Source organism: Chiloscyllium plagiosum, unplaced genomic scaffold (assembly GCF_037043375.1).
Source record: "Chiloscyllium plagiosum isolate Xiang-an unplaced genomic scaffold, Cpla_swu_hap1 HiC_scaffold_5, whole genome shotgun sequence".
In the NCBI taxonomy this organism is placed as follows: domain Eukaryota; kingdom Metazoa; phylum Chordata; class Chondrichthyes; order Orectolobiformes; family Hemiscylliidae; genus Chiloscyllium; species Chiloscyllium plagiosum.
In genome coordinates, this window is record NW_028270143.1 from 89,308,787 (window position 1) to 89,331,856 (window position 23,070).

General features: G+C 43.6%; 1 long non-coding RNA gene across 1 annotated transcript; it reads right to left on the bottom strand.

Annotated features, from left to right (window-relative positions):
• Positions 1-834: 834 nt before the first annotated feature.
• LOC148149975 (uncharacterized) lies at positions 835-12,030 on the bottom strand. The gene is made up of 2 exons (XR_015757120.1): positions 11,893-12,030; positions 835-3,107 (listed from the first exon to the last, which is right to left on the bottom strand). It is a non-coding gene; the product is annotated as an uncharacterized LOC148149975 (long non-coding RNA).
• Positions 12,031-23,070: the final 11,040 nt, after the last annotated feature.

Below are 23,070 nucleotides of genomic sequence, written 5' to 3' on the forward strand. Positions count from 1 at the left end.
GAAAATGGACTGCATTCTATCTCTGCTCCACCTCAGGCAGGGGTTGCATAGCAGAGTCATCAGCCTTGGCTGCAGAGCTTGTCTCCCAGCAGCCGCCCTGCCCTTTGAAATGAAAAAGAAACCTGAGAGTTATCAAGGATGTAAGTACCATGACGTCTTCCAGGGGACTGAGTGCAAATCCCTAAATTGTGGCACTCATGATCATAGATGACTTGGACATTTATTGAATGGATGTTTGTTGCATTAAATAGCTTGCCACGTTATGATATGGCACAGTCAACATGATGTTTCTGTACTTGATACAGCCAAAGCTCCCTGCACCTGAAGGACCCAAGCTATGTTGCCAAAGCCTATCGCTCAGGCTGTAGCACTGACCTTGTCACAAGGAAAGTGAGATGAAGTGCATTGATTGTAACAAATTACATCAATAACAGCCTAGATACATTTGTGGGTTGAGCAGAAGATCAGCCACAATTTTATTGAATGGCAGAGGAGAATCAAGGGGCATATCTGCTCTGATCCTATTTCTTATGTTCTTATGTGGGTGGCTGGAATAGTAAAACCTAAAATACTCCAATAAATAACAAAGTAACAATATTCAAACAAGTGTGTTTTATCACCAGAGGACAAAAGAAAAACATTAATCCACAGGTGAGCTTGGATTATTGAAGGAAGTTACAACAAAGATAAATGGGAAACAACAAACTCTGGAGTAAAGCTGTAAATCATTTATTAATAATGGTCTTAATTAGTCTGCTTAGCTAGTATTCCTCACTGTTGCCTCAAATTCATCCTTTGGATGAGTGTTGAAGAAAAACTCTTGAGACACAGACCTTGAGAACTGTCGAGTTTATTACATGATATATCATGGGGAATTCTCCTTCCTAAATGTGGCTCGGTGCTATTCCGAAGTACAGCAGAACACTACAGCATTATATAGAGAAATACCGATAGGAGCTTATCGTTAATTACAAGGCTTCAACATGCTTACAAGATGGTACTGAATTAGAGGTCAGCCGTTTGGGTCAAAACTAAATACTATGACACATTCCACAAGTGGACCAAAGTGAATGTTATCACCATGTGTTCTATTTACACAGATCTGTTAACACAAACCAGAGATGTCCTTAGTTAGCTGAGGACATGGCAATAATTTGTAGGGGAACAGGACTAATTGACAAGTCTCGATTCGCTTGACTGACTATGTTGCATGCACTGGCCATTCATTAAAGTGGGGAAAAACACTAACTCGACAGGCTAGAGGCCTTGGACAGATAAGGCCTACTTTTAGATTACCTCATAGTAAGGGGTGCACAGCTAACATACTAACTACTATTGCTTTACAAAATGATTTCTCTGCTGGAATTGGAAAATGGCTTCCAGGCAAACCATGTCAAATTTTCCTCCACAATCCCTCCTTTCTCTTTTCACAATCAGATAAGCAGGGCTGGGACTTCAGCAAAAGGGGAAATGTAGCCAGAGCCTGGGATTAGTCTGGAGGGGGAGGCTCCGCATCGGATAGGTAATCCTTGGAATCTGAGTCATCAGTCTTGATAGGTTTTGGACTTGAAGGCTTATTGATAGCACAGGGGCTTATTGAGAGGGGGATTTTGACCAACTTGGCGGACGGTGGGGCAGAGGGCAGTATCAGTGAGCTGCAGCATGAACAACACTGTTTGAGGAAAACAATTAGGATGATCACCAGGGCAACAACAAGGACTATAAGACTCTGAACAATGGTGCTCCCCAAAGACCTGAACCACCCACCCATCCAGGTCCAAAGATCCCAATGCGAATTGGCATTATGGAGCCTAGTGGTCGCCTTTTGGATGTGGTCAGCAAGATCGGTGATATTCTCACTGGCATCAGGGATATATGTGCAACAGGCAGAGCCAATGAGGGCACATGTTTCCCCTTTTTCAACCAATATATAATCCAGAGCCATTCTGTTCTGGAAGGTAACTATGTGAATGGCGACCACCTCTGCTTTAAGCTCATTAAAAGCTAAGGTTGTGTTGTTTGCCACTTTCTCTAGGAGTGACGCCAGATGTCTGGCTTCAATGGTCAGACGGGCAGTTCCATAAAAGGGGCTGGATACAGCTAGAAACTGCTCAAACACAGTTAAAGCTCTCTTGGCACGAGCCCTGGGGCTGCTCAAATGGGGATGAGTGGAAGCGGTAGATGAAAGGAACAACATATCCTACATAGCAGCTACCAATCCAGGAGATTGACAGCCAAGATTAGGCCTTATGGCTGCAAATAAAGTAAGTGTCAATGTAGGTACTCAGGCGGTTCATCTGGGTGCCAGTCTGGAAAGTTCTAAAAGTGGTGTTGCCTACAGTCTTGTTGGGAGTCTTAAGGTTAAGCATACTTTCCCTCACTGTGGACTGAATTATATTTGAGGTAAGGAGCAGGGAATAGGTGCATCTGCTGAACCCAGCATTCCATCCATTGGGAGAGCTGCTCCTAAAGCAAATAGTTCCCACAGGTGTGCCCATGCCCGTGGTGTCCATAAGGACCTGAGCTGGGGGTGTATGCAAGAGGTTCTACCGGGGTTTGAACTAGCCCTTGTACTTGTCCAAGTCATAACCCGCTGATTTCCAGCGCTGGTGACTGTTATCTGTTTGGGTGAAGCTCAATTGCTCGAACCCACTGAGAAGTTGCAACATGGCCACTTCGGAGGACCAATTCCGTTCCAACCACAACTCAGCGGTGTCGGATTCATTGAATGGAATGGGTCGGAGGGGGATTCCCCTTTCAGAATGAATGGGAATATGAGTGTATACCCAGCACTAAGAGCAGTTACTTTCTTGTGCAGGAAGGTATCAGTAATGTAATTCCCGAACAACAGAGTTCTGTGCCCTGTACCCTTTGTCCCATTCATGCCCTATCAAAGTGTGCAGGGCCACGAGAGACACAGTAAAGAGACGGACAATCATTCTCCACATGGTGCAGCAGGTGGGCACGCTGGTGCTTCTGGTGTCTCCGGCTCAGGTTGCCCTGGTGATGGTGCCCTCTTGCAACCGGTTGTTTGTGTCCACTCAGGTACGCCTTTGACCTTGATGGCCGTCCGGGTCACCAGGAGAATGAGATATGGGCCTTTCCACCTAGGAGAAAGAGAACTCTTTTCAAATGAGTTTATCATCACATAGTCCCCTGGGTGGAACGGATGCATGGGGCTATCACTTGGTGTGGGAAGGGCCTCCATGACCAAATCATGATTGTGTGTGATAATCTGGCACAGTGATTTGGCATAGTTCAGAAGGGACTCATGATTGAGGAGCAGTGCCACATCTGCAGGAAATTTGAGGGGTCTGAGTCCTGTGGGCATCGGGCAACCCATGAGGACCTCAAAGGGAGTTAGTCCCGTTGTTCGGTTTACTTGCCTTCTGAGAATGTAAAGGGCTAGCGGCAACACCTCTGGCCAAGCAAACCTGTGTCCTGGGTGACCTTGATTAAGGTGGTTTTATGGGTGCCATTCATCTGCTCCACCATGCCCCAAGACTGTGGCTGATATGGAAAATGGTATTTTCATGCAATACCCTGAATTCTACTGACACCTTTAGTAACCTCAGTGGTGAGATATGTGCCTCTGTCACTGATAACACTATCTGGGACACCAAACTGAGGAATCACATCCTTCATGAGACATTTAATCACTGTTTTAGCATCGTCTTTTTGTGTAGGGAACGGTTTTACTCAGTTAGAAAACATGTCCACTAAAACTAGCATGTATTTAAAGCCCTGTTGGGTTGGCATATGAACAAAGTCAATCTGCAGGTGATGAAAGGGGCCATTAGGGACAGGCAGGTGATCATACTTGGCCAACGGTTTAGCATTATTATTTTGTAGGCATATCAGGCATCAGGATACTAGCACTACAGCTGCTGCCACCAGGCTGGGAGCATACCAGCTGTGTTTTACTGCATGTATGATCCCACACTCCCTGCATGGCTAACACCATGGGCAGCCAGTGCCAAAACGTGCAGACGTGATCGGGGGCAGACGATTCTACCATTCGGGTGTTGTACTAGCCCTAAGCTGCCTGATTCCCTAGCCCCTATACGTGCCCAACTATCTTTCTCAAATTGAGAAGTGTCCTGCTGAGCAGCTAGTATCCTATCAGCCACTAGGTCTAAAGTCTTTTCCCACTTTGAGAGCTTATGAGACATATACAGCTGCTTGTCCAGCCACCTGGTCCATGCAGGAATTCCCTTGGGAGACTGATTCATCCAGAGCAGCATGGGCAGCACACTTAATTATAGCCACAATAGAGGGGAGCATAACAGCCTGCAAGAGGTTGTTGATGAGCAGGGCATGTTGGAAGGGCCACCCAGAGGAAGTAATGAATCCTCGGTGTTTCCACAGGGCTCCAAAATCATGTACCACTCCAAAAGCATATGTGGAGTCAGTGTAAATATTAACAAACTTTTTGTCAGCTCGAACACAGGCTCTGGTAAGGGCAAACTATTCAGCCGCTTGTGCAGATGTCCCTTCCAGCAATGCAGCTGATTCTAGGGTTTGGAAAGGTGTGCATATCGTATATCCAGCTAACATTTCATGGTCCAAGGGCCGAAAAGTGGCACCATTGGTAAAGAGAATCACCATATCCCCCCCACCCAACCCCAGACAACCTCTTGGACCACATACAAGCAGTCATGGTTCACCTTGGGTGGATCATGGAAGACTGGGAGAAGGGTAGCTGGGTTCTGCCTGAGTGCACATTGTAGTGTAAGGTTTGTATGGGTTAGTAAGATGACCTCATAGCCAGTTCTCCATGATGCTGTAAACTGCTGGGTTGCCGCTGAATTTAGCAGCAGGGAAACCGAATAAGGCACGAGAATAATGCGTGGACAATCCATCACAATGGGGGTGGAATTTTCTCCCATTACAGCAGCAGCCGCCATGGCACGTAAACAGGCCGGCATTCCCCTTACAACAGGTGGCAACTGTACAGAATAAAAGGCTACAGGGCGCTGGAGATCCGCACGCATCTGTATCAGAATGCCGAATGCATATCTCTCCTTTTCATGCACATAAAGCTGAAACGGCAGTGTATAGTTAGGTATGCCCAGACCAGGAGCTGAGGCCAAACATTGTCTAAGTGTGTCAAAGACCTGTGACATTTCAGGCATCCATGTCACCTGGGCCGGCTGCTTCAACGAGGAAGCCTCATGGTGAGGCACATCAATAACACGATAGTCTGTTATCCAGTGTCTGCAGTAGTTCATCATGCCAAGGAAAGATAAAAGCTCAGTATGCGGAGTGGGAGGAGAGAGGTTAAAAAAAAAACAAAAAAAAAACACCGGATCATCAACGCCACACTCACAGGAATCCGATTCACGAGAGAAGAAGAAAAGGATAGCCAACTCCCATTCCTAGACGTGATGGTACAGAGAACACCAGACGGAGAATTCACTACAAGAGTATACAGGAAAGCCACACACACAGACCAAGTCCTAAACTATGAAAGTAACCACCCCAACACACACAAACGAAGATGCATCAGGACACTATTCAAAAGGGCCACAACACACTGCAGTACACTAGGACTGCAAAAAGAAGAAGAGGAACACCTATACAAGGTATTCGCCAGAAACGGATACCCGCGCAACTTCATCAGCAGATGCCTAAGAGAAAGACCACGGAACGAGGACATACCACAACCAAAAGGATTAGCCACACTACCATACATCAGGAGCATCTCGGAACTGACAACCAGATTACTGCGACCCCTAGGACTCATAACGGCACACAAACCAACAGCCACGCTCAGACAACAACTCACCAGAACGAAGGAACATCGCAACGTCCAACATGAAGTTTGTGGATGGGAGTGGGAGAGCCGTATTGAAGCACCCTGCAAAACCTCCCTCATGTGGCAGCCATGGGCATGTCGGGCAGAGGGGAATGGGTTGCTGACAGAGTAGGTGGCCAGCAAAGGCTGCCACTGCAATGGGAAAGTGGGTTGCTGCTGCTGAACTTGCTGAGGGGATGGAGCACGGCAGTCCTGCGTCCAGTGAACAAAGTTCCCACATGACCAGCACTGATCCTGACTAAGCTCCCGCTTCTGCTGCTTCCGGCCCTGCCGGCCCCTACCATACCATTTCCTCAGGCCACTAGCCCCAACCTGATACCATGCCTGTGTCAAGTGGGGAAATGGCTGTTTCTCTAATCGACAGTCAAAAAGACCCCACTGATCCATGTTAGTGAGAGAGGTGAGGAGCTGATCCCAAGTTTTAGATTACCAATCGTAGAGTCATAGAGATGTACAGTATGGAAACAGACCCTTCGGTCCAACCCGTCCATGCCGACCAGATATCCCAACCCAATCTAGTCCCACCTGCCAGCACCTGGTCCATATCCTTCCAAACCCTTCCTATTCATATACCCATCCAAATGCCTCTTAAATGTTGCAACCTGCACTCCAAGGTGTCTTTGTTCAGCAACACTCCCTAGGACCTTACCATTAAGTGTATAAGTCCTGCTAAGGTTTGCTTTCCCAAAATGCATCATCTCGCATTTATCTGAATTAAACTCCATCTGCTACTTCTTAGCCCATTGGCCCATCTGGTCCAGATCCTGTTGTAATCTGAGGTAACCCTCTTCGCTGTCCACTACACCTCCAATTTTGGTGTCATCTGCAAACTTACTAACTGTAACGTTAAGGGATTTGAAAGCATGGGCATGTCGGGGCTGCGTGCAATGAATGAGAGTTTGGGAGGCCAATTTGTCATTGGCTGTGAGTGGGCCTGCAGAGGATTCTCAAACCTCCTTGAAGCCGGCAAGAAAATCGGGGAATGGCTCATCAACGTTCTGCAGACATCGGGTAACATTCACCGAAGTCTGTCTGCTACCTCGTCCACCGAAGTCTGTCTGCTGCCTCGCAGCTGGCAAGATGATGGGCTGAACCTTGTCTCTAAGCCAGTCTGCCCGTGCCTCCCCAATATCCCACAGATCCGTGGGAAACACGAGGGAGCTCTTGACAGAAGCCTAGCGGGCCGCATATGCCAAATGCAGTAAAGTGTTAACATCTGTGGCAGGCAGTTGTAAATATCATAGGTTTGAACAAGCCAACCATAGAAGTAAGCGGGACGTTTAATTGGATTAGGTGCATCCTGAAGCATAGTACGGACCTCAGCATGATCCAGGGTTTATCAACAGGAACTTGCCCAATCATGAGATGGGGAGCTGAGGTCGAATGTTTTGCAACATCCTGGGAACAGAGAATCATGTCAGAATGGCCACCCTGTGTAGGAATGGCATTGTCAGTCGAAGAGGAGACTGCAATCTCCGAACTGTATCCTGGAGTACTTGCACTGGGACCATCGGCCAAGCACTAGGACCCTGCAGAGCACGTGAGGCAGTACCTGAGTGCTGTGGAAGGGCAGCTGCACCAGAATCCTGAGCAGCATCCCATTCATGCACAACCTCCCTGCACAGCTGAGAGGCCACAAAAACAGCAATTTCACCAACCTGAGAGTCCGGGCCTGGGCTAGGAACGGCAAGTTCAGGATACTGAGCAGAATAAGGCTGCGGTGCGTGGAAGGAGAGTCTGCAGGAGTAGAAACATCATCAGCTTCACTGGAACGCTGATAGCGGTTTTTGCCCTTCGGGGACTGATGGCCTTTAGCGACTTCCTTAAACATCTCCCGACACCAAAGCATGTACTCTGTATCCCGGAGGGATCCCCGTACCCACCCTCTATGTCCACGTGCCAGTAATCGATCTTATTGTACCGAAAAGAGCCGCCATAAGGCCAATTGCCATGGGACCATCTATACAAATCAGAGGTGAAGGGTATAACACACCGGCTGTCACCAGTCTCCTTCCAGTCAATGTCAACTGGCGAGTTTGGGGGCACGAGAGGGTCTCCTCCCTTACTCTTGCAATGGATATATTTACTATGGCATTTCATGGTCTTCCCTGAGGGAACAAAAGGATGTGGTCCAGCCTGCACAGCAGAATAAGGTTGACCTGTCCCGGGGCTGGTGCTTCAGTCTGACCTGTAGATTGACGCAATCCCATCTTCAGCTCCCTGGACCCATAGAACAGTCACCTGCAAACAAACAAAAATCACAAGACAACCAACACCCACAACACTAACTGCACAAACAGGCAGCATTGCAACCAATCCTCAAGGTCCTTCCAGCAGCTGTGCCTGGGGCCACAGCCCGTCTTCCGCCTTGCCCAGGGGATCAGCCCACAAGCTCAGGTCAAGTTAAGCCAAACAAAGCAATCTAATGTGATCTCTCCCCGATTCCATCTTGCATCAGGGGATCAGCCTCCAAGGGTCAGGTTAGGATCATGTGTGTTACCAATTGAAGAAAATTTGAGTGGCCCCCACACACCCTGACAGCTAATTGAACACAAGTTTAAAACTCCTGTCTTGTGGAAAAAGACAATGACAGAGCAGTCCGTAAAGGGGAACTGCAGATCCAGCAAGAACCTTGTAAACTAGAGGCTGAGCCGACTACACCAATTGTCGAAGAAAAACTCTTAAGACACAGACCTTGAGAACTGTCGAGTTTATTCCACGATATATCATGGGGAATTCACCGTCCTAACTGTGGCTCGGTGCTATTCCAAAGTACATCAGAACACTACAGCATGATATAGAGAAAACCAATAGGAGCTGATCATTAATTACAAGGCTTCGGTACTGAAGCTTACAAGATGGTACTGAATTAGAGGTCAGCCGTTTGGGTCAAAACTAAATACTATGACACATTCCACAGTGGACCAAAGTGAATGCTATCACCTGTGTTCTATTTACACAGATCTGTTAACACAAACCAGAGATGTCCTTAGTTAGCTGAGGACATGGCAATAATTTGTAGGGGAACAGGACTAATTGACAAGTCTCGATTCGCTTGACTGACTATGTTGCATGCACTGGCCATTCATCAAAGTGGGAAAAACACTAACTCAACAGGCTAGAGGCCTTGGACAGATAAGGCCTACTTTTAGCATTATCTCATAGTAAGGGATGTACAGCTAACATACCAACTCCTATTGCTTTACAAAATGGTTTCTCAGTCGGAATAGGAAAATGGCTTCCAGGCAAACCATGTCAAATTTTCGTCCACAATGAGCAATTACACTGCTGTCTGTGTCTCTTTACCCTCTGAGGCAAATATGAACAATTCCATTGCACTATTTCATGGCCAGTGTTTTGCACTCCATCAACCTCATTAAAAGAACCAGATTATATGATCATTACCACATAATAGCTTATGGATTTGTGCTTAGCACGAATTGGCTGCCCTGTTTCCCACAACTCTACTTACACTTCAGAGGTTTCTCAGTGGCTGTAAATTGCTTTAGGGCATTTTGAGGTCAAATTAGGTGTTATAGAAAAATGAATCTCCCCTTTCAAGTAAGGTGTTATATAAAAACAAATCTTTTTGTTAAGTAAGTGAGTGAAGCATAAGATCAGAAAGTGATGGAGAAACTCAGCAGGTCTGGCAGCAGCTGTGGAGTGAGCAACAGAATTAATGTTCAATTTTGACATAACTCTTCAAGCAGAGAACTTGGTGATTTCCTTTCCCTTACACTGTCCTGCGATACTTTGAATTCTTGTCATGAGTGCCCTTTATGCATCATGCATCATAAACTGATACCAATTAATGTTCTTTTAGCCACAATTTATTATTGGGAGACTTGTTTTGTTTTGTTTTGTTCCTCAGGATGTGCAGAAGAAAAATTAATAGCACAACAGACTCTTATCTTGCTGTGAGCCAGTTGCCACTTGCTGAGAGAGTTGCACGTGCTAAGAGAATATGACCTCAATGTCTTCATCTTCATTCTGGAAGAAAGCTAATGACATCTGCTAGTGTTATGCTCCATTAGTATTCATACCTGCAGCAGTTGGCATGAGGCTGGAGGGGATAAATTTGGAAATGTTACCAGACAGTCTGTGAAATAGTCAATCAAATAAGTGTATCTTTATGGAAATACCTTTCCATCTTTATTCTCAAATGTCAGTATATTCCATGTCAATGAATTTATTGATAATGGATTCATAGTTTTGTATTGTCATTTAGTAAGTATGTGATTGGTGGAATAAAATTGTGTTTATTCATATAGTGCTTGGCAGGAAGTATTGAACTATCAACATAATTGTATGCAATGAAAGAAAGTTCCAGAATATTTGAGCTGGCTGTTACAAATCTGCCAAGTGTTGTTGTTGTTATGGCCAATATTTGGCACCCTGCCATATTTGGTCAAGAAGAGGAAGGCTTGCCATCTTTCTCCCTGTATTATCTCTTTGGAAAAGACGGTACTGGGATTTTCCATTCTGGAGTTAAAGTCTGTCCTAGGTCATGTCACATTTGTCATGGACTAGGATGTGTTTTCTGGAGTGAGTGGTACTTTTTAGCTCATTTTATATGCAACTGGGCTCTCCGGTGACTTAAACAGCAAACCATGTTTAGACAGCAAGAGAAAGTAATGTATCCTGCTGGCTCCTACGAGGGTCAAAGATTGCCGTGTCACCCCAGACACCCCTTCACTCACTGCATGACAGGAACCCCAGAACAGGGTGTGGTTATTGCTCTCAATAACAACCTCCAGCCCCTGTCCCAAAATGTCTGTCTGGTATCATTAGATGGCTCTGCAGTTAATGATGCCTCGTTAGAGGATTTTTTCCAAGATGCCTTTGTGAGAAAAGAGATCCTCTTCCCATCAGAAAGGTAAAACAAGCCTTCCCAGAGCCAAATAGCGTGGATCTAGTTGCTTGGAGATCAGCACTCCGAGTAGGCATCTGCACGGAGTCATACAATGGCAGAGTCATAGAGTCATACAGTGGCAGAGTCATAAAGTCATACAGCACAGAAACAGACCCTTCAGTCTAACCAGTCCATGCCAAACATAATTCCAAACTAAACTACTCCCACCTGCCTGCTCCTGGCCCATATACCTCCAAACCTTTTCTATTCATGTATCTATCCAAATGCCTTTTAAATATTGTAATTGTACCTGCATTCCCCACTTCCTCAGGAAGTTCACTCCATATGCCAACCACCCTCTGTATAAAAAAAAATTGCCTGCCATGTCTCTTTTAATCTCTCTCCTCTCAGCTTAAAAACGTGCCCCCTAGTCTTGAAATCCCCTGTACTAGGGGAAAGTCAACTACCATTAACTGCATCTATACTTCTCATTATTTTATACACTTCTATCACGTTGCTTCTCAATCTCTGACACTCTGGTGAAACGAGTCCCAGCCTATCCAGCCTTTCTTTATAACTCAAACCTTCCATACCAGGCAACATCCTGGTAAATCTCTTCTGAAAGGTCTCCAGCTTGATAATGTCCTTCCTATAATAGGGTGACCAGAGGTGGACACAGTACTCCAGAAGAGACCTCACCAATGTCTTGTACAACCTCAACATGACCTCAACTCCTATACTCAAAGGACTGAGCAATGAAGGCAAGTGTGCCAAACACATTTTGAACCACCCTGTCTATATATGAAGCAAACTAGCAGGAGTTTTCAGAGATCCTGGACATGAAGTGAATGGACGATCTCCCACTTCACAGTCATATGGCCATCATTCAGTCTAATTCTGCCACTGTATAGCTGCATCATACAGACATGCCCACCTCACCATGTTGTGTACTGAAGGGCTGACACCCATCTTATTCTGCTAACTGGCAAAACTTCCTGAAGCACAACATTTTGTATGTATCTTCTCAGAAGGGCTGACCATGTGGCAGGGCTACCCATGCTCATCAAGCATTCAGAAATACCGTCCCATTACACTCTTCTTATTGTAGGTGTTACAAATGGAACAGACTTTACTATTTTCCTATGTAGTTAGTAAATAAAACACACATTTAACAGCCCAGAAACAATGGCTGCCATGATCATGAGACTGGCAGTAAACTTACAGAAATATCTTCAGAAGTCAAAGTCAGCAAATCAGCAACTCATGTACCTCTTAATGGATTAGAATGTTAACTATTGTGTTTTAAATTACTACAGAGACAGCCCGTCTCCAAGGAACTCACTGACATAAAACAGTTTCCAGGTTTCCCTATCCTGTAAGAAGTTGCGTTCATGGCCCCACTTAACCCCTGCGATGTACCGGAGACAGTTGGTTCCCCAGCTGTAAGCCTTTGTCTCAATGATGAGAGTTTATACAGCACCCATCCCCTCAAACGCCACAGGAGGGGAAGTGCTTGGGGCCCTACATATCACCTCTTTCATTCTGAGAACAGCTGCACATAGTTCTATTACGGAAGCGAATAACAGGCTGACCCACTGACCCTACTATTTGCTTTCCATCACAGGTAAGCACCACAGGGCATTGTCACCCTGCAAAATGATACTTTTATTTAAATTTGATAAATTTCCTTTGACATTTTGAGTTTCATTACAGCGTCCTATCGGGACTGTTTGCATTGATTTTATTTGAGTTTTAAGAATCAAACTGGCTCACAATATCTTGAAGATTTGGGGATTTAGGATGCACACAATAGAATCATCAAACAGGTCTTTTAAGCCACTGCACTGTCTGCTAGGCTGTTCTAATGTTTGCTGTTGGATGGAAATGCCTGTTGCACCTTGGTGCTAAGATTGCAGTATCTGTCAGTGCAGTTGGGGCCTCCCACAACCAGTGGCCAACATAGGGACTTGAATGTATGTACGGGTAAAGAAACGATGTTTTAATTTGATAAGTTTGCTTTAATTTTTTATTGATTTCATATGCTGTTATTTGTGTCTCTTTAAAAGGAGACTGGGTTTCTGCTGAGTGTTCATCAAGTTTGTGGCACTGATGCAGAAGTATTACCAAGGGAATTAGCTCATGGGCATCACTTAGGTTATTTGATCTCTAATAACAGGTGCTCACTGTACCTGGCCTAGAAGATCCTCACATACCACAGTTTGCTATTTTGGCAGAAAGGCTTTGAGAAATAGGACACACAAGTACTGACAGATTCTCTATGTAGATTAACAGCTAGGGATCAATGGCCTGAAGGCTGATAGCTTTACTCATTGTAACTCCGAGATAATTTCAGATAAATTCTTGTGGTGACATTACCGCCTGATCCCAAATGTTTTGCCAGGTTGCTAGGCTTTTCAATGAAAAGAAAATATGTTTTCTTTGGTTGCTGTGCACTCATACTAAAGCTTGCTCCTAAGAGGATAGATGGTGAAGCATAATATTTTGATCCTCATCTTTATCTAACTCACTGGTAAACAGACGTGCTTTCTTAGAAAATTGCCTGACTGGTCATTAAGAGTTTTAGGTGTTCCTTTGAAGCCATTCACTTTGTTAATCCTTTAAAAAGCAAAAAGCTACTGCAATCATTTATAAACTAGTGGTGCAAGAATTAGAAGAGTCAGGTGCTAGCACTGCAACAGAGGATACCAGCATGATTTTTTAATGTTTGCTGACCTCAATGTTTACACACCTGACCCTGACCAAAATAAATGATATCTCATGACCACTTGCTAGTTTTATCATCATAATTTTAGTGTGACTATTGTAAATATAAAGCTTTTGAATGTTCCATTATCAACATGGAAACAAGGAACACATTAATTTTCTAAATGTATTTCCCAGTTGTCTGCAGCGGTTACTTTGCATCATGCTTTTTGAGGGCCAGGTGGAGAAGCAGAATTTCAGAAGGGCTACAGCCCAGAAGGAGGCCATTCAGCCCATTGTGCCTACACCAGCTCTTCAAGTGAGCATCATTACCGAGTACCAATCTCCTATTGTTTCTCTCTGCCATTGCACATTATTTTTATCCAAATAATCATTCAATGAGCTCTTGAATGACTCAGTTGAACTTGCCTCCACCACACCACCAGGCAGTGCTTTTCACACCCGAACTACTCTGTGAATGAAGAAGCTTCTTCTCACTTCAATCTTGCTTCTCTTACAGATACTTTAAATCAACTCCTCTTATTCCTTCAAGCACAAACAGTTTCTCTGTATCTATCCTATACAGCCCACTCATGAATTTGCAAATACCAGATCTCCTCTTAGCCTTTTTCTTTCCAAGAAGAACAATTCCAACTTCAATCTGTTCTCATTGCTAAAGTTCCTCACTCCTGGATCCATTGTTGCAAATGAAATGATTTCAGAGAGACAGGTATCCCTTCACCAAGTCTCTCTTTATTTACACGTGAAGTGTCCCTGACACTGATCCAGCTCCCACAGAGCCAGCTTTCAGAGTGAACAGGATGTCTGACACTCCTGTTCTTAGCTTTTTTTACAGAACCTCTGACACTCCTGTTCTTATCTGCCAGCCAGGGCTCCCTGATTGGACCAGATCAATAGCCCCAGGCAGGGAACTCATATTCTATGGCTGACTTGGCTGACCTCATTACCATCACCACAGTAAACAGATTGTATTTGGTTTCAGGGACCAATCAGGCACACAGAAGTGGCAAGGCAGCAAAGAGTCAGTCATAACTACACCATCAGCCTACGTGGACTCATTAAAGGGAGAATGGCTGAAAACGCCACTCAGTGATTAGCATACAGGTGCTATTGGGTGTGTGCCAGTTGAAAGGAAAGTGTTCTAGGCCTGTTTGGGCAGTGTAGTGGGTCCAGTGTTGAAAATGTCAACATCCTCTGCAAGAAGGGCAGAGTGCCAGGGATAAGGAAGATGACAGTGAGGAATGAGAGGTAGGAGGCAATGGAAGTCATTACCTCAGTATTGAATCTAGTTTTTCTTTATTCTTTCATGGGATGTGGGTATCACTTGGAAAGAAGAAGTATTTGCTGTCCATTGCTAATTTCTCTTGAATTGGGTGGTTCGCAAGGCCATTTCAAAGGACAGTTATGAGTCAAACACACAGCTGTGGATCTGGGATTACAAGTAGACAGATTGACTAAGGAGAGAAGATTTCATTCCCTAACAAATGAGCCACTCTGTCTTTGCTCTGCTGCAGGAGGCTGTGTCCATCCAGATCTCACACCTAACAGCATACAACCTGCTGATGGCCATTAGTTACCGTGGCCGTGAATGGATGTGCTTGGATTCTGCCAAGTACAGGGCGTCATCAATTGCACCTGTGATGTGGCCATCAAGGTACTGGGTAGCATGCCAGTGAGATACATCAACAACCCCAGGGCTTCCCATTCCTCAATATTAAACTAGTTTACAACTAAGCACATATTTCTCACATGTGCTCACCCTCTTTCCTGGCAGCTGCTATACTAGAATAGAATAGAATACATCAAATCCATACAGCATGGAAGCAGGCCTGTCAGCCCACTTCAACTCTCCAAACAGCATCCCACCCAGATCCACCCCCCTACCCTATTCCTGTAACTCTGCACTCCCCATGGCTAACCCACCGAGCCTGCATATCCCTAGACACTGCAGGGCAATTTAGCATGGCCAATCCACCTAACTTGCACATCTTTGGATTCTGGGAGAAAACTGAAGCACCCAGTGGAAACTCTCACAGACACAGGGAGAATGAACAAATCTCACACAGACAGTCACCTGAGAGTGCAATTGAACGCGGCTCCCTGGCGCTGTGAGGCAACAATGCTGACCATACAGCCAATGTGCTATCCTGAATGCAACCCATACTACTTCATCCTTTAACAGCCCTAACCAATACAGTTCTTCATTCCACTCTGTGGATAGATACTAGGAAACAGAGGTTATGCCTTGAAGAAATACAAGACTCTGGGACAGAGCCATAGAGGGACCAGAAGTGACACCATTTCATCACAAGGACTACCACTGACCAGACCACTTGGCTTCTGAAGGTGCCTTTCTGATTGACTGAACTGTTTACTTGACGCCCTGTAGTACACCCCTGCAAGGGCCTTTTGAATTGTACTGATCCATTGCACATTTCATTACATGGTCCTCCAGAGAGGAGTGTACCTTCGGGAGCATGAGCCCCTAAAATGACCCAGGTCACCAAAGGAACAGCAAGAGAAGAAGCAGGACGAGGTTCCCTGGCTGCATAGGGAGATGGCCAGCTGTATACTGTCAAACTCAGGGATCATCTGACTCAGGCCCACTTCAGCCCAGTGCTTCTAACCCAGAAGGCCACTGTGGTCCTGAGCTGCCATTGAAGCAGCCTGAAATGTTTAACAAGCCTTGCTTTTTGTCCATCTCTTCATCCTTTTTTTCCCCAATGTTGCTATTAAACATTGGAAGCTCATACAACTGTAAAATAGTATATTTACATTGTACTATTTTAAAGAAAATGTGCACATTTTTCCAGGAAATATGCCTCATTGACCCACTCAGTGCTTAGCCCAAAATGATGACCTCAGTCTTTCTGCCCAGTGCTTCCCTTGTTTGGCTGCGGAGATGGCGGCAGCCTGTTCTTGATGCAGATGACAGCAGTCCTTGTTGTGGAGTTGCCAGTGGGATCACCTCCAGAGGTTTCTGCGCTGTTGTCACTGGAGGATCATCCTCATTCTCTGGATCTGAGAGGAGGGTTCCCCATTCTGCTGTGCTTTTCCCCATTCCCCATTCTGTCCGTTTGCTGCTCAAGGTCTTATTTAGTTTGGAATGTTATTGTAGTATCATCAACATAAAGTAACTGCACACAGCTGCTGTCTGGCAAAGAATGTGCCCTTTTATGGGAGATGATGGGATAGTGGCAATGTCACTGCACTGTCAATCCAAAAGTACAGAACCTGGGGACATGGATTCAAATCCCCCTGTGACACTTGGTGGAATTTGGATTCAGTTAATATATCTGGAATATAAAGTTGGTCCCCATAATGGAGGCATGTAAACCATCACTGGTTGTTGTAAAAACCTACCAAGTTCACTAACGTCCATTATGGAATAAAATCTGCTATCCTTACTCAGTCTGGCCAACATGCAACTCCTGACATCCAGAAATGTGGTTGACTCTGAAATGACTGTGGCAATTAAAGGTGGGGTCTGAAAAATGTGTTGTTGGAAAAGCACAGCAGCTCAGGCAGCATCCAAGGAGCAGGAGAATTGACGTTTCGGGCATAAGCCCTTCTTCAGGGAATAAAGGTGGGGTGACAAACATGGGGATTTCAACATCCCATAAAATAATAAACAAAAAGATGTGAAAGATACTGAAGAATAGTTACTTGTTGAGATACAGAAAAAAGGATGCTGATGTCTGGGAAATTTTTGACAGCATGCTTGGAACTTGGCTATAGACCAGAAATCATGCAGTAGTTTAGCAAAAGCTGTGGAATCATCAGGCAGCAAGACTTACCCTTGCGAAGGTCAATTTTTTTTCTCATGTCCAAGCATGTTGGTCAGCTGACCATGTAAATAAACAGTGACAGCCCAGAGTCTGACAATTCAGTTGAAGTCCCAGACTTTTTTACTGATCCACTTTGATCGCTGGATCTTCAAAGGTGGGGTGAAATAGGACCTGGTTGGGTTTTTATAACAATTAACAATAGTTTTGTGGTCACCATTACTGAAACTATCTTTCAATCCTGGAATTTTTTAATAACTGAATTTAAATTTCACCTGCTGGACTTGAATCTATGACACCAGAGCATTAGGCCGAACCCCTAGATTCCTGGTCGAGTAACATTGCCACAATGCTACCGTCAGTCCTCCCCATTAACACATTGGTGTACTGAAGCAAAATCACCATGGCCTAGGGACCATGCCTGGGAGTTCCTGGTCAATGGCTTGGAACACAGACTTTTCTGTTTCGTCAATGGCTGATGTAAAGCAAAGGTGCTTTTGTTAAAATATGTGATTAAATTTAGATAAACAAGTAATATAATAAATCTCTGAATTGCATGATACATTATAAACATTTCTTGAGCACTGTCCTTGGCTTTTTTTTAATTGAACAGCTATGCTTCTTAGATTTGATATTGAATTTCACATTAACACCAAGGTTTTTCTCCAATAAATGTAAGATTGACAATATCCAATAAAATGAATTCATTCCATTAGTTCAGCTTTAAAAACAATAGGCTGAAAATTAGAGTTGGCAACTAGAACTGAATAAATGCTTAACAGAGTCATGATACATCACCTGCTATTTTAACAAAGGAGATTACTTTTTTAAAATGCTAGGAAAAGAAAATACTTATAAATTGTTACCTGCAGCTGGACTATATTTTTAGGTAGAATAACAGATACATTTATACATTGGTTTGAAGTAAGGAGCAAAAAGTTTTTAAAATGTAGTATTAAACCAGGGAAGGGAAATATTTCCTAGAGTGTGTTCAGAGAATTTTCTACAGCACTATGTATCTAGACCAATGGGAAGAGAAACACAGTTCAGTCTGGTTCTTGGGAATAAACTGGCTTAAGTGGATCAAAGACAGAAGTCACATGACACTAGGTTATAGTTCAACAGGTTTATTTTAAATCGCAAGCCATCAAAGCACTGATTCTTCATTAGGTGAAGTGGATCAATTGTCAGTTGAGGAATATTTAGAGGATATTATATCATAATGTTTAGATAGACCATGAAAAAGGATAAGAAACAATCCAGGATAAGAAAAATCACTGGGGAAAACCAACATCAGTGAAGCAAGATTGGATCTGGCCAAGATAAATTAGGTTCAAAGATTAGCTAGTAAACCTCTAACTGAACAATGGACTGTCTTTTAAGACACAGTTGAAATCAAGTTAAAATATATCCCCATGAAACGACAAGATAGTGAAACAAATCCAGAGCTCCCTGGATGACAAAAGGATAGAGATTAGAATAAAGCAGAAAAATCTGCTTATGACAGATGTTGGCTGGATAATACAATTGAGCACTAATGTTTCCAGGGAAACTGAAAAAGCAAATAAAAAAGTAAAAGAAACAATATGAGATGTGACTGGCATGTAATGGGGAACCCAAAAATCTGCCATAAATATTAAAGAGATGGCTAAAGGAGGTCTGCAATTAATTAGGGAGCAAAAATAGGGAAGCAAGAGCTGTAGGTGAGCTAATAACTAAATATTTTGCATCTAACTCAAGGAAGACAATGCTAGACAGGTTATGGTGAAAGAGGAGATCATGCAGACATTTGAAGAGTTTAAAACCTGTCTGCATTTGACAATACTAAGGTACCATGAATAGCCAAGATGTATTCAAAGGTACTAAAGGAAGTGAGAGAGGAAATTGCGGTGATACTGGCCATCATTTTCCAATTTTCTTTAGACTCATAAGTGGTGTCAGGGAATCAGAGAATTTTAAATGTTACACTCTAATTCACAAGATCATGCAAAGTTGATGTGATGGTTAAGAAGACACAACAACACCTCTGCTTCTGAAGGTAGCTCAGGAAATTTGGCATGTCCATAAGACCCTCACCAACTTCTACAGATACACCATTAAAAGCATACTGTCTGGGTTCATAACAGCCTGGTACAGCAACAGCTCTGCCCAGGACAATAAGAAACTACAGAAAGTTGTGTGCACAGCCCAGACCATCACAGAAGTCAACCTTCAATTCATGGACTCCATTCAGATGGCTCGCTGCTGCAGAAAGGCTGCCAATATCATCAAAGACCCATCTCACCCCAACAATGATCTCCTACAACCTTTTCCGCCAGGCAGAAGATACAGAAGCCTGAACACATGCACTAGCAGGTTCAGGAATAGCTTCTCCCCAGCCATTATTAGACTGATGAATGAATTCTCTAGCCTCAAGAATACTGACTTTGCGAATCTTAATCTTGTGTAGCGCACACCCTGTGCAATCTAACCTGTAGGCCTCTATCTAAGTCTTTTCACAACCTCTGATCTGTACATCCTTGCTGATTACGATCTGTCTGTACTACTCATAAACAAGACTTTTCACTGTACTTCGGTACACGTGACAATAAATCAATCAATTAATCAATCAGTAACTATAGGCCAAAGAGTTTGACCACAGTACTGAGGAAGCTTTCGAAAGGAGAATTTGGGACAAAATTCATTGTCACATGGAGAAAATGGTACATGTTTATTAAGGAGACCCAGCATAGATTTGTTGAGGTTCAATAATGTTTAACTAACTTGCTGGAGGCTTTTGAAGCGGTAATAGAGAAAACGATGATGGCTATGTTGTTAATGTAGTGTACATGGAATTCCAAAAGGCATTTGGTGAAATTCTACACTATGGGCTTGTGAGCAAAGTTAGAGCTCATGGAATGAAAGGAACAGTAGCAACATGGTTCAAAATTAACTGAGTGACAGTAGAGAAAGGGTTGCATGTTTGTTTTTTAAAATTTAAGGAAGGTTTAATGTGGAGTTCCCCACCAAATGGCATTAGGACACCTGCTTTTTTTGACATATATTAATAATCAAGAATCTTGGCATATTGGGCACTGTGCATTACCTGAAGTCATTGGAGAGGGTATGGAAAGCATTTATGAAAATGGTTCAACAATGAAGAACTTCAGTTATATAGAAAGATTGTAGAAGCTGGAAACTTACATTTTCCCCACATGACTATGGATTGTGGTCTAAATTCTTCTGTCCAAAAGCTTCTCTGGCAATGGGGTTATACTCACTGGCAATGCTGCTTGTCGTTGCTGAGCTTTGCACTCTCTTTTTATCAAAAGTATACACTTGTAATTTTCTTGTCATCTGGCAGCAGTCAGGTGTGTAAGAAAATTTGGAAAATTATAGCCAGTGTCGAGAACTGAAAGATATACTTAATTCATACTAATGGATGTGATAGAGAAGAGAATTAATTCTTTCTGCTGATTGAGTACTGTAAAGGAATTGTGCTGGGATGGGATTTTTATTATGTGTTTTGAAATCTTTCAAATTATTATATGTAAATAGCTTTGTTTGTATTCTTTTGCAAAACAATTTCTGTTTTGTTAAAACCAAGTCTGCAGCATTGCATGCTTGTGTCTCAGTGAAAGACCACCACATTAAATAAAAATGAAACAAAATAAGAGCTATCAAGTCAGATTTCAGTCTGGCATCTGACATGTATGTAATAACATCAGCTGGAATCATATCATATTCCTGACTTGTGCCTTGCAGATGTTGGACAGGCATTGAGAACTGTGAGGGGGTGAGTTAATCATCACAGAATTTCTAGCCTCTGACCTGTTTTTCGAACCACAGTATTTATGTGGCCAATCCTTTTCAGTTTCATGTCACCAGTAGCTCCCAAGATGTTATTAGTAGAGATTCAATTATGGTAATGCCACTGAAGTTCAAGGGGCAATAGTTGGATTTTCTTGTGTTGGAGATGGTCATTGCTGGAACTTGAACTTGTGTGGAGTAAATGTAACTTACTGTCACATATGCACACATAAGGCTTCAGTATCTGGGGAGCTGTGAATGGTACTGAACATTGTGCAATCATTAGTGAACATGCTCAATCCTGACCTCTAAGGAAGGAAAAGTAATTGATAATACAGCTGAAATCTTAAGTCTAAGACATTACCATGAGGAACTCCTGCAGTGATGGCCTTAGACAGTGATGATTGTCCTCCAACAACCATGATCATCCTTTTTAGAGCTAGCTATCCAATGGAGAGGTTTCCCTCTTCCTATTCACACCAATTCTGCTACAGCTCCTTGGTGCCACACTCAGTCAAATCTGGCCTTGGTATTAAGGGCAGGAGAAAGTGAGGACTGCAGATGCTGGAGATCAGAGTTTAAAAATGTGTTGCTGGAAAAGCGCTGCAGGTCAGGCAGCATCAAAGGAACAGGAGAATCAACGTTTCGGGCATAAGCCCTTCCTCAGGAATCCTGAATTCTTCAGCATTCCTGAAGAGGAGCTTATGCCCGAAATGTCGATTCTCCTGTTCCTTTGATGCTGCCTGACCTGCCTGCGCTTTTCCAGCAACACATTTTTAAACCTTGGTATTAAGGACACTCAATTTCACCTCACCTCTGGAATTCAGCTCCTTTGACCTTGTTTAAACAAAGGTTGTTATGAGGTCAGGAGACTGATAATCCAGTAATTGAATGAGTTGAATTTGCCCTGCATTTGTAGACAGGACACACCTGGACAAATCTCCCTGTTGCTGCTTAGATGCCAGAATTGTAACTGTACTGGAGCAGCTGGCTACAGTTTTGACTCGACTAGAGCATAATTCTTTTGTACTATAGCAAGAATATTGTAAGGGCCCATAGCTTTTGCAGTGTCCAGTTGCTTCAGCCATTTCTTGTTATTATATGGAATGAATTGAATTGGCTGAAGACAAGACATCTGTGAAGCTGTGGATCTTCGCAAAAGACTGGGGATTGAAGACTACTAGATGCTGAGGAAGTTGCTGATTGTCGCTGGAGCAATGGGTTGATCAAAGTCTCTGGGATACAGGGAGGGGAGGATGATACTAATGCCTCCTGGATGACGGAGCTTGAAGATGCCTGCATAGCACACGGTTGCTGGCTCCTGGATACTGATGTTTGATTTCTTAGATTCTGACAGACATTGTTCCTCTGAGGATAATTGCAGTTAGGGATTGCTGGAGGAAAGACCTTGGGATCGGGCATTGGGTTTCTGGCCACCTATTAATCATGCGAGTGTGTTAAACATTTTTTCTGTATCTGTGATATGTTCCGAAGTCCGGTCCTGCCTCCAGTTGCAGAATGATCAACTAATGGTCAACTTGTGTGAGACTTAGTCAGTTGGTTCAAGTTCCACCACCTCTTCCCTGCCCAGTCTTGAAGAACCCTGGCCATTTTTTGGGAGATGTTGTTGAAGCCTAGAATATATATCCACATTAGTAAAGGGGTAAGGATAGATTATTGGTGAACTCTGGAAGAGATAGTACAACAGATGAAGAGACACCATTGCAGGTGGCTGACTGTGACAAAGGCTGGAAGGATGAGGAACATTGTCTTCCCATGATCAGGTGTATGTAAATTGATTTCTTGATCACCTATCCCTCTAATAGTTCTGACCCTTCACATTCTTTGATTTGGGTTGAAGAAATGAACAGAGACAACCTCGAGAGGTGAGTGTCTGTGTTGTGATGAGTCACAATCATTTCTGAGTTCAGGTGCCTCAGGATCTGTAATGGTGCATGGATCAGTACTGTTTGTTATTTGTATAAGTTAGACTGAGATTTATTAGTTGCACACAGTCCTATAGGAGCTGAAGATTATTTCTATACCACAATAGATTCACTAAAGCATATATATTTTGTGACAAGGTACCATACAAAGTAGAT